The sequence below is a fragment of the Arachis stenosperma genome, chromosome 9 (genome assembly GCF_014773155.1).
Source record: "Arachis stenosperma cultivar V10309 chromosome 9, arast.V10309.gnm1.PFL2, whole genome shotgun sequence".
Lineage (NCBI taxonomy): Eukaryota > Viridiplantae > Streptophyta > Magnoliopsida > Fabales > Fabaceae > Arachis > Arachis stenosperma.
This window is the reverse complement of record NC_080385.1, coordinates 112,997,816-113,008,109: the sequence shown is the minus strand read 5'-3', so window position 1 is coordinate 113,008,109 and position 10,294 is coordinate 112,997,816. Positions and strand designations below refer to the sequence as shown.

The 10,294-nt window shown below is 41.3% G+C and overlaps 1 non-coding gene across 1 annotated transcript; it reads left to right on the top strand.

Moving 5' to 3' along the window:
* Nucleotides 1-6,444: 6,444 nt before the first annotated feature.
* LOC130953209 (small nucleolar RNA R71) lies at nt 6,445-6,552 on the top strand. Its single transcript, XR_009075381.1, has one exon. It is a non-coding gene; the product is annotated as a small nucleolar RNA R71 (small nucleolar RNA).
* Nucleotides 6,553-10,294: the final 3,742 nt, after the last annotated feature.

Sequence of the window (10,294 nt, the reverse complement as noted above, 5' to 3'; positions counted from 1 at the left end):
CGAATTCTTTGAGATAAAAGAATCCTCCCCAAGTGAAAACGAGGATGATGCAGAGGTAGATGATGTGCGAAAAATGATCCGACACAAAACTCACCGGCAAGTGCACCGGGTCGCATGGTGCACGAAATTGTGATCACTACTTTGTCCATATTCAAATAATCCCCGGTAATGGCTCCAAAGACTTGGTGCTCAATACCATGGCATAAACACAACTTCGCACAACTAACCAGCAAGTGCACTGGGTCGTCCAAGTAATACCTTACGTGAGTAAGGGTCGATCCCACGGAGATTGTTGCTATGAAGCAAGCTATGGTCACCTTGTAAATCTCAGCCAGGCAGACTCAAATGGGTATAGTGATAAACGAATAAAGCATAAAGATAAAGATAGAGATACTTATGTATATCATTGGTGAGAGCTTCAGATAAGCGTATGAAGATGCCTTCCCTTCCGTCTCTCTGCTTTCCTACAGTCTTCATCCAATCCTTCTTACTCCTTTCCATGGCAAGCTCATGTAGGGTTTCACCGTTGTCAATGGCTACCTCCCATCCTCTCAGTGAAAATGTTCCTGATGCTCTGTCACAGCATAGGCTAATCAGCTGTCGGTTCTCGGTCAGGCCGGAATAAAATCCATCGATCCTTTTGCGTCTGTCACTAACGCCCCGCCTGCTAGGAGTTTGAAGCACGTCACAGTCATTCAGTCATTGAATCCTACTCAGAATACCACAGACAAGGTTAGACCTTCCGGATTCTCTTGAATGCCGCCATCAGTTCTTGCCTATACCACGAAGACTCTGATCTCACGGAATGGCTGGCTCGTTTGTCAGGCGATCAACCATGCATCGTGTATCAGGAATCCAAGAGATATTCACTAAGCCTCGTATGCTTGTAGAACAAGAGTGGTTGTCAGTCACTTTGTTCATGAGTGAGAATGGTGATGATTCGTGATAATCATCACCTTCATCAAGTTGAAGAACAAGTGATATCTTGGACAAAGAACAAGCGGAATTGAATAGAAGAACAATAGTAATTGCATTAATACTCGAGGTACAGCAGAGCTCCACACCTTAATCTATGGTGTGTAGAAACTCCACCGTTGAAAATACATAAGAACAAGGTCTAGGCATGGCCGAATGACCAGCCTCCCAAAGTGATCAAAAGATCTAAAGAAAAAGGTTCCAAAGATCAGAAGATATCAAATACAATAGTAAAAGGTCCTACTTATAGAAAACTAGTAGCCTAAGGTGTACAAAGATGAGTAAATGACATAAAAATCCACTTCCGGGCCCACTTGGTGTGTGCTTGGGCTGAGCAATGAAGCATTTTCGTGTAGAGACTCTCCTTGGAGTTAAACGCCAGTTTTTATGCCAGTTTGGGCGTTTAACTCCCATTTAGGTGCCAGTTCCGGCGTTTAACGCTGGAATTACTTAAGGTGACTTTGAACGCCGGTTTGGGCCATCAAATCTTGGGCAAAGTATGGACTATCATATATTGCTGGAAAGCCCAGGATGTCTACTTTCCAACGCCGTTGAGAGCGCGCCAATTGGGCTTCTGTAGCTCCAGAAAATCCACTTCGAGTGCAGAGAGGTCAGAATCCAACAGCATCTGCAGTCCTTTTGAGTCTCTGGATCAGATTTTTGCTCAGATCCCTCAATTTCAGCCAGAAAATACCTGAAATTACAGAAAAACACACAAACTCATATTAAAGTCCAGAAAAGTGAATTTTAATTAAAAACTAATAAAAATATACTAAAAACTAACTAAAAGATACTAAAAACATACTAAAAACAATGCCAAAAAGCGTACAAATTATCCGCTCATCACAACACCAAACTTAAATTGTTGCTTGTCCCCAAGCAACTGAAGATCAAATAGGATAAAAAGAAGAGAATATGCAATGAACTCCAAAAACATCTATGAAGATCAGTATTAATTAGATGAGCGGGGCTTTTAGCTTTTTGCCTCTGAATAGTTTTGGCATCTCACTCTATCCTTTGGAACTCAGAATGATTGGCTTCTTTGGGAACTCAGAATCCAGATAGTGTTATTGATTCTCCTAGTTAAGTATGATGATTCTTGAACACAGTTACTTATTGAGTCTTGGCTGTGGCCCAAAGCACTCTGTCTTCCAGTATTACCACCGGATACATACATGCCACAGACACATAATTGGGTGAACCTTTTCAGATTGTGACTCAGCTTTGCTAAAGTCCCCAATTAGAGGTGTCCAGGGTTCTTAAGCACACTCTTTTTGCCTTGGATCACAACTTTATTTCTTTCTTTTTCTTCTTCTTTTTTTGGTTTTTTTTTTCGTTTTCTTTTCTCCCTCTTTTTTTCGTTTTTTTTTCTTTTTTTTTTTGTATTCACTGCTTTTTCTTGCTTCAAGAATCATTTTTATGATTTTTCAGATCCTCAGTAACATGTCTCCTTTTTCATCATTCTTTCAAGAGCCAACATTCATGAACCACAAATTCAAAAGACATATGCACTGTTCAAGCATACATTCAGAGAACAAAAGTGTTGCTACCACATCAAAATAATTAACTGTTATAAAATTCAAAATTCATGCAATTCTTTTCTTTTTCAATTAAGAACAATTCTTAAGAAAGGTGATGGATTCATAGGACATTCATAACTTTAAGGCATAGACACTAAGACACTAATGATCATAAGACACAAACATAGATAAACATAAGCACTAAATTTCGAAAAACAGAAAATTAAAGAACAAGGAGATTAAAGAACGGGTCCACCTTAGTGATGGCGGCTTGTTCTTCCTCTTGAAGGTCTTATGGAGTGCTTGAGCTCCTCAATGTCTCTTCCTTGTCTTTGTTGCTCCTCTCTCATGATTCTTTGATCTTCTCTAATTTCATGGAGGAGGATGGAATGTTCTTGGTGCTCCACCCTTAGTTGTCCCATGTTGGAACTCAATTCTCCTAGGGAGGTGTTTACTTGCTCCCAATAGTCTTGTGGAGGAAAGTGCATCCCTTGAGGTATCTCAGGGATCTCATGATGAGAGGGGTCTCTTGTGTGCTCCATCCTTTTCTTGGTGATGGGCTTGTCCTCATCAATGGGGATATCTCCTTCTATGTCAACTCCAACTGAATAACAGAGGTGACAAATGAGATGAGGAAAGGCTAGCCTTGCCAAGGTGGAAGACTTGTCCGCCACTTTATAGAGTCCTTGGGCTATAACCTCATGAACTTCCACTTCTTCTCCAATCATGATGCTATGAATCATGATGGCCCGGTCTAGAGTAACTTCGGACCGGTTGCTAGTGGGAATGATTGAGCGTTGGATAAACTCCAACCATCCTCTAGCCACGGGCTTGAGGTCATGCCTTCTCAATTGAACCGGTTTCCCTCTTGAATCTCTCTTCCATTGTGCGCCCTCTTCACATATGACTGTGAGGACTTGGTCCAACCTTTGATCAAAGTTGACCCTTCTAGTGTAAGGATGCTCATCTCCTTGCATCATGGGCAAGTTGAATGCTAACCTTACATTTTCCGGACTGAAATCCAAGTATTTCCCCCGAACCATAGTAAGATAATTCTTTGGATCCGGGTTCACACTTTGGTCATGGTTCTTGGTGATCCATGCATTGGCATAGAACTCTTGAACCATCAAGATTCCGACTTGTTGAATGGGGTTGGTAAGCACTTCCCAACTTCTTCTTCGGATCTCATGGCGGATCTCCGGATATTCACCCTTTTTGAGTGAAAAGGGGACCTCGGGGATCACCTTCTTCAAGGCCACAACTTCATAGAAGTGGTCTTGACGCACCCTTGTGATGAATCTATCCATCTCCCATGACTCGGAGGTGGAAGCTTTTGCCTTCCCTTTCCTCTTTCTAGAGGTTTCTCCGTCCTTGGATGCCATAAATGGTTATGGAAAAACGAAAAAGCAACGCTTTTACCACACCAAACTTAAAAGTTTGCTCGTCCTCGAGCAAAAGAAGAAAGAAGAAAGTAGAAGAAGAAGAAATGAGGAAGAAGGAGATGGCTTATGTATTCGGCCAAGGAGGGGGGAAGTGGTGTTTAGGTTGTGTGAAAATGAAGGAGTGAAGAAGGGTATTTATAGGAGAGATGGGGGAATGGGGTTCGGCCATTATGGGTGGGTTTGGGAGGGAAAGTGGTTTGAATTTGAAGGTTGAGGTTGGTGGGGTTTTATGAAGGATGGATGTGAGTGGTGAAGAGAAAGATGGGATTTGATAGGTGAAGGGGTTTTGGGGAAGAGGTAATGAGGTGATTGGTGAATGGGGGAAGAAGAGAGAGAGTGGTGGTGGGGTAAGTGGGGATCCTGTGGGGTCCACAGATCCTGTGGTGTCAAGGAAAAGTCATCCCTGCACCAAATGTTGCTCAAAATCACGTTTTGAGCCATTTCTGGCGTTAAACGCCGGGCTGATGCCCATTCCTGGCGTTTAACGCCAGGTTCTTGCCCTTTTCTGGCGTTTAACGCCAGTCTGGTGCCCCTTTCTGGCGTTAAACGCCCAGAATGGTGCCAGACTGGGCGTTAAACGCCCAACTGCTAGCCTTACTGGCGTTTAAAGGCCAGTGAATTCTTCCTCCAGGGTGTGCTGTTTTTCTTCCTGTTTTTCATTCTGTTTTTGCTTTTTCAATGGATTTTGTGACTTCTTGTGATCATCAACCTACAAAAAACATAAAATAACAAAAGAAAATATATAAAATGTAATCATTGGGTTGCCTCCCAACAAGCGCTTCTTTAATGTCAGTAGCTTGACAGAGGGCTCTCATGGAGCCTCACAGATACTCAGAGCAATGTTGGAACCTCCCAACACCAAACTTAGAGTTTGAGTGTGGGGGTTCAACACCAAACTTAGAGTTTGGTTGTGGCCTCCCAACACCAAACTTAGAGTTTGACTGTGGGGGCTCTGTTTGTCTCTGATTTGAGAGAAGCTTTTCATGCTTCTTCTCCATGATGACAGAGGGATATCCTTGAGCCTTAAACACATAGGATTTTTCATTCACTTGAATGATCAGTTCACCTCCATCAACATCAATCACAGCCTTTGCTGTGGCTAGGAAGGGTCTGCCAAGGATGATGGATTCATCCATGCACTTCCCAGTTTCTAGGACTATGAAATCAGTAGGGATGTAATGGTCTTCAACTCTTACCAAGACATTCTCTACAAGTCCATGAGCTTGTTTTCTTGAGTTGTCTGCCATCTCCAGTGAGATTCTTGCAGCTTGTACCTCAAAGATCCCTAGCTTCTCCATTACAGAGAGAGGCATGAGGTTTACACTTGACCCTAAGTCACACAGAGCCTTCTTGAAGGTCATGGTGCCTATGGTACAAGGTATTGAAAACTTCCCAGGATCTTGTCTCTTTTGAGGTAATTTCTGCCTAGACAAGTCATCCAGTTCTTTGGTGAGCAAAGGAGGTTCATCCTCCCAAGTCTCATTTCCAAATAACTTGTCATTTAGCTACATGATTGCTCCAAGGTATTTAGCAACTTGCTCTTCAGTGACATACTCATCCTCTTCAGAGGAAGAATACTCATCAGAGCTCATGAAGGGCAGAAGTAAGTCCAATGGAATCTCTATGGTCTCATTTTGAGCCTCAGATTCCCATAGTTCCTCATTGGGGAACGCATTGGAGGTCAGTGCACGCCCATTGAGGCCTTCCTCAGTGGCGTGCACTTCCTCTCTTTCCTCTCCAGATTCGGCCATGTTTATGGCTTTGCACTCTCCTTTTGGATTTTCTTCTGTATTACTTGGGAGAGTACTAGGAGGGAGTTCAGTAACTTTCTTGCTCAGCTGCCCCACTTGTGCTTCCAAATTCCTAATGGAAGACCTTGTTTCAGTCATGAAACTTTGAGTGGTTTTGATCAGATCAGAGACCATGGTTGCTAAGTCAGAGGGGTTCTGCTTAGAATTCTCTGTCTGATGCTGAGAAGATGATGGAAAAGGCTTGCCATTGCTAAACCTGTTTCTTCCACCATTGTTGTTGAAACCTTGTTGAGGTCTCTCTTGATTCTTCCATGAGAAATTTGGGTGATTTCTCCATGAAGAATTATAGGTGTTTCCATAGGGTTCTCCTAGGTAATTCACCTCTTCCATTGAAGGGTTCTCAGGATCATAAGCTTCTTCCTCAGATGAAGCATCCTTAGTACTGCCAGGTGCATTTTGTATTCCAGACAGACTTTAAGAAATTAAATTGACTTGTTGAGTCAATATCTTGTTCTGAGCCAGTATGGCATTCAGAGTATCAATCTCAAGAACTCCTTTCTTCTGACTAGTCCCATTGTCCACAGGATTCCTTTCAGAAGTGTACATGAATTGGTTATTTGCAACCATTTCAATGAGCTCTTGAGCTTCTGTAGGCGTCTTCTTCAAATGAAGAGATCCTCCAGCAGAGCTATCCAAAGACATCTTGGATAGTTCAGAGAGACCATCATAGAAAATACCTATGATGCTCCATTCAGAAAGCATGTCAGAGGGACATTTTCTGATTAATTGTTTGTATCTTTCCCAAGCTTCATAGAGGGACTCTCCATCCTTCTGTCTGAAGGTTTGGACTTCCACTCTAAGCTTACTCAATTTTTGAGGTGGAAAGAACTTTGCCAAGAAGGCATTGACTAGCTTTTCCCAAGAGTCCAGGCTTTCTTTAGGTTGTGAGTCCAACCATGTCCTAGCTCTGTCTCTTACAACAAAAGGGAATAGCATCAGTCTGTAGACCTCAGGGTCAACCCCATTAGTCTTGACTGTGTCACAGATTTGCAAGAACTCAGCTAAAAACTGATGAGGATCTTCCAATGGAAGTCCATGGAACTTGTAATTCTGTTGCATTAGAGAAACTAATTGAGGCTTAAGCTCAAAGTTGTTTGGTCCAATGGCAGGGATAGAGATGCTTCTCCCATAGAAGTCGGGAGTAGGTGCAGTAAAGTCACCCAGCACCTTCCTTGCATTGTTGGCATTGTTGTTGTTTTCGGCTGCCATATCTTCTTCTTCTTTGAAGAATTCGGTTAGGTCCTCTACAGAGAGTTGTGCCTTAGCTTCTCTTAGCTTTCGCTTCAAGGTCCTTTCAGGTTCAGGGTCAGCTTCAACAAGAATGCCTTTGTCTTTGTTCCTGCTCATATAAAAGAGAAGAGAACAAGAAAATGTGGAATCCTCTATGTCACAGTATAGAGATTCCTTGAGGTGTCAGAGGAAAAGAAAAATAGAAGAAAGAAGAAGGGGAAGAATTCGAACTTTAATTAGATGAAGTTCGAATTGTGCATTAAGAAGGAGTGATACTCCATTAATAGAAGGATGTGGGAGGAAGAGAAGAAAATTTTCGAAAATTAATTAAAAAGATGTCAAAAACATTTTGAAAAATTGATTGATAATTTTCGAAAATTCAAAGTGGAAAAGAAATCAAGTGATTTTTGAAAAAGATTTTGAAATTAGAAGTTAAAAAGATTTGATAGAAAACTTATTTTGAAAAAGATGTGAGAAAAGATATGATTGAAAGGATTTGATTTGAAAACAATTTTAAAAGATATGTTTTGAAAATAATTTTTTAAAAGATTTGATTTTGAAAATTAATGACTTGCTTAACAAGAAAAGATATGATTCAAACATTAAACCTCTCTCAGCAGAAAAGGTAACAAACTTGAGATGTTCAATCAAATCATTAATTGTTAGTAAGTATCTTTAAAAAAGGAAAGAAATTAATTTTGAAAACATTTGATTGAAAAGATATGATTTGAAAAAGATTTGATTTTGAAAAACTTTGAAAACTTGAAAAAAATTGATTTTGAAAACAAAATCTTCCCCCTTGTGCCATCCTGGCGTTAAACGCCCAGAATGGTATCCATTCTGGCGGTTAACGCCCAAAATGCACCCTTTTTGGGCGTTAAACGCCCAACCAAGTACCCTGGCTGGTGTTTAAACGCCAGTCTGTCTTCTTCACTGGGCATTTTTGAATGCTCAGCTTTTTCTGTGTGATTCCTCTGCAGTATGTTCTGAATCTCCAATTCTTTGTATTATTGAATTGAAAAGACACATCTTAAAAATATTTTTGGATTTTTAATGCAACAAGAATCAAATAACAATGCATGCAAGACACCAAACTTAGCAGTTTGTATACTACTGACACTATATGAGACACATAAACACTCCAGTCAAAAAAAAATTCAAAGATCAGAGTAAGAAATCATCAAGAATTACTTGAAGATGCTTAAGACACATGAATGAATGTATGCAATTGACACCAAACTTAAGATGAGACACTAGACTCAAGCAAGAAACATCAAATATTTTTGGTTTTTATGATTTTGTGAATTTTTTTTTTTGTGATTTTCGAAAATTAAGTGGAAAAAGATATCAAATTTCTTAGTGAGAATTCCAGGAATCAGTGCAATGCTAGTCTAAGACTCCGGTCCAGGAATTAGACATGGCTTCACAGCCAGCCAAGCTTTCAAAGAAAGCTTCGGTCCAAAACACTAGACATGGCCAAAGGCCAGCCAAGCCTTAGCAGATCATTGCTCCAAAAGCAAGATTGATAAAAAATCAACAAACTTCTGTGATGATAAGTTGAAACCTCGGTCCAATGAGATTAGACATGGCTTCTCAGCCAGCCAGATTTCAACAAATCATCATGAAACTCTAGAATTCATCTTCAAGAATTTCGAAAAAAATAAATACCTAATCTAAGCAACAAGATGAACCGTCAGTTGTCCATACACAAACAATCCCCGGCAACGGCGCCAAAAACTTAGTGCACGAAATTGTGATCACTACTTTGTCCATATTCAAATAATCCCCGGTAATGGCTCCAAAGACTTGGTGCTCAATACCATGGCATAAACACAACTTCGCACAACTAACCAGCAAGTGCACTGGGTCGTCCAAGTAATATCTTACGTGAGTAAGGGTCGATCCCACGGAGATTGTTGCTATGAAGCAAGCTATGGTCACCTTGTAAATCTCAGTCAGGCAGACTCAAATGGGTATAGTGATAAACGAATAAAGCATAAAGATAAAGATAGAGATACTTATGTATATCATTGGTGAGAGCTTCAGATAAGCGTATGAAGATGCCTTCCCTTCCGTCTCTCTGCTTTCCTACAGTCTTCATCCAATCCTTCTTACTCCTTTCCATGGCAAGCTCATGTAAGGTTTCACCGTTGTCAATGGCTACCTCCTATCCTCTCAGTGAAAATGTTTCTGATGCTCTGTCACAGCATAGGCTAATCAGCTGTCGGTTCTCGGTCAGGCCGGAATAAAATCCATCGATCCTTTTGCGTCTGTCACTAACGCCCCGCCTGCTAGGAGTTTGAAGCACGTCACAGTCATTCAGTCATTGAATCCTACTCAGAATACCACAGACAAGGTTAGACCTTCCGGATTCTCTTGAATGCCGCCATCAGTTCTTGCCTATACCACGAAGACTCTGATCTCACGGAATGGCTGGCTCGTTTGTCAGGCGAGCACTCGGTTGTCAGGCGATCAACCATGCATCGTGTATCAGGAATCCAAGAGATATTCACTAAGCCTCGTATGCTTGTAGAACAAGAGTGGTTGTCAGTCACTTTGTTCATGAGTGAGAATGGTGATGATCCGTGATAATCATCACCTTCATCAAGTTGAAGAACAAGTGATATCTTGGACAAAGAACAAGCGGAATTAAATAGAAGAACAATAGTAATTGCATTAATACTCGAGGTACAGCAGAGCTCCACACCTTAATCTATGGTGTGTAGAAACTCCACCGTTGAAAATACATAAGAACAACGTCTAGGCATGGCCGAATGGCCAGCCTCCCAAAGTGATCAAAAGATCTAAAGAAAAAGGTTCCAAAGATCAGAAGATATCAAATACAATAGTAAAAGGTCCTACTTATAGAAAACTAGTAGCCTAAGGTGTACAAAGATGAGTAAATGACATAAAAATCCACTTCCGGGCCCACTTGGTGTGTGCTTGGGCTGAGCAATGAAGCATTTTCGTGTAGAGACTCTCCTTGGAGTTAAACGCCAGTTTTTATGCCAGTTTGGGCGTTTAACTCCCATTTAGGTGCCAGTTCCGGCGTTTAACGCTGGAATTACTTGAGGTGACTTTGAACGCCAGTTTGGGCCATCAAATCTTGGGCAAAGTATGGACTATCATATATTGCTGGAAAGCCCAGGATGTCTACTTTCCAACGCCGTTGAGAGCGCGCCAATTGGGCTTCTGTAGCTCCAGAAAATCCACTTCGAGTGCAGGGAGGTCAGAATCCAACAGCATCTGCAGTCCTTTTGAGTCTCTGGATCAGATTTTTGCTCAGATCCCTCAATTTCAGCCAGAAAATACCTGA